The sequence below is a fragment of the Pieris brassicae genome, unplaced genomic scaffold (genome assembly GCF_905147105.1).
Source record: "Pieris brassicae unplaced genomic scaffold, ilPieBrab1.1, whole genome shotgun sequence".
Taxonomy (NCBI): Eukaryota; Metazoa; Arthropoda; class Insecta; order Lepidoptera; family Pieridae; genus Pieris; species Pieris brassicae.
Genome location: NW_025575888.1, coordinates 22,501 through 25,000, shown reverse-complemented (window position 1 = coordinate 25,000; position 2,500 = coordinate 22,501).

Sequence of the window (2,500 nt, the reverse complement as noted above, 5' to 3'; positions counted from 1 at the left end):
GACCGCGCACGTGTCGAACACGCTAGGCGCCCTGCGTTGAGGTGTGCCTAGAAGCGTATTCTTTTAACATCACAGATAACACCGGGGGAGACGGTCCCAAATCTTGGTCGATTGGTAACATCACCATACGGTCTGCGAACGCGGTGCTATAATATAATGTTATATTATATTATATAAAATATGAGGAGGAGTAGTATGTATATTCTTTGTTATTTTGTGTTGACACAAGAGAGATATATAAAATGTACTATACACCACACACACAGAGAGAGAGAGAGCTGGGAAAGATCTCGGCGGTCTCGCATTCGAAATACGAATTTGATATAATTTCCTCCGAAAATCCATACCCATATCTATATCATCCATGCGCGAATATATGTATATAATATTCTCACACTTCGCACAAACACAAAAACAAGAACACATTCTCTCTCGTCCGTCGTTCGTGTCTATTTGAGACGAACGACGCGCGGCAACGAGAACGAGTCGACGCTGTGCGCACGACTGTTTCGCTCCACATCTATACCGAGAGCAATAGTCCGCGTCGGCATTGGAGCGGACGTCGAATGTTTCTCGTAGAGCGAGCGAGAGAGAGACGATTTTTCATTTTATTATGTATGTGTATTGGCGTGCAGTAGTAGCACGTAGTAGTACTAGTAGTAGTAGTAGTAGTAGTAAAAAAATATTATTATTTATTTTATTGACTGATATGATTTTGTTTGTTTTCTTTTTTTTGCATAGACATTTGTATTGATAGATATGTTTCTCGTTGAAGCTCGCAGCACACGCTCAGAGAAATGGCAATGTGGGTTTATTTGAAGAAAAGAAAAAACAAAAAAAACAATTATATTTATTAATAATATGTATGTATGTATGTATGTATGTATGTATGTATGTATGTATGTATAATAATGAATTATAATAATTATTCCGATGCAACGTCAGAGGAAAATGTTTCTCGTACAGGTGCGGCGCGCGACGGCCGGCCGCTCGACAGTTTCGCGCCGAATGTTTCTCGTTGAAGCTCGCAGCACACGCTCAGAGAAATGGCAATGTGGGTTTATTTGAAGAAAAGAAAAAACAATTATATTTATTAATAATATGTATGTATGTATGTATGTATGTATGTATAATAATGAATTATAATAATTATTCCGATGCAACGTCAGAGGAAAATGTTTCTCGTACAGGTGCGGCGCGCGACGGCCGGCCGCTCGACAGTTTCGCGCCGAATGTTTCTCGTTGAAGCTCGCAGCACACGCTCAGAGAAATGGCAATGTGGGTTTATTTAAAAAAAAAAAAAAAAAAAAAAAAAACAATTAATTTATTAATAATATGTATGTATGTATGTATGTATGTATGTATGTATGTATGTATGTATGTATGTATGTATGTATGTATAATAATGAATTATAATAATTATTCCGATACAATGTCAGAGGAAAATGTTTCTCGTACAAGATCGCCACGCGACGCGACAAGATGCCGTTCAACGGCACGATATCTACAACTCTGTCGATAGATATGTAGATAGTATCTACTCTGTCAAGTATATGTGTGTAACGTGTGGTGGTGTGTGGTGTGGGGTTTTGTTAGCGATAGCGATACGTTTCTAGTTAAAATTGAATATTTAAAAATAAAAACTCTTCTGGTAAGAAAAACTATTTATGGTTTATTATGGTGTGTCTAGTGCAACAACATCAACATTGTCATAATCATAATAATATAATTATTATTAGGGCTATAGGTTAACCTTCCAAATAGGGACCGTCGATTTAAATGTCGATATTTTTAATTATTCTAGATAGTACTCACTAAAAGAAACTTAAGTGCTTGCTTACTTACTTACTTACTTAGTTGATTGAGTTTTTTTTTTTTTTTTTTAAACTTTTTCATACAAATTGATATATAAGACATATATGGCCGTTACCGACCGCCGACCAAAATCTATTTCATAAAACCGACATAAAATTGATGTCAAACGTCAATCACTTTGAGTTGACTAAGTGTAAGGGTTCAGATTATTTTGAAAGTATCGATCATTTGCGATGCATACGAGAAAAAGATCATTCATTTCATTGTTTGTAAGTTGTAAATTTTGTGTATTATATTGTAATTCTTGAGTGAGAATTGAGTGTTTACTTACTTACTTACTTACTTACTTATTGAATATCCAAAAAGTACCCAAAACCGAATCAGAGCGCCCCACTATTCACGCGGTCTTGTCTGCCCTACCCCTAGAGTGTATATAAAAGCTCGGAGGCGCGCAGGGAGAGCAGCCCTCACCCGCCGTACCCAAAGCGCGGGCATCATGCAAGCCGTAGCGGCTGAGGCTGGTCGCCGAAGGCGACCAAAAAAGCCGAGGCTGCGTAGGCTTGAATAAAATGCCCTGCGCTTTTGGTACGCAAGGGTGGAGGGGCTGCATTTCCCGTAGCGTCGGAGCAGTACAAAAACCAATTATCATCCATTGTTCGGTTAGGTTAGGTTAGGTTTAGGTTTG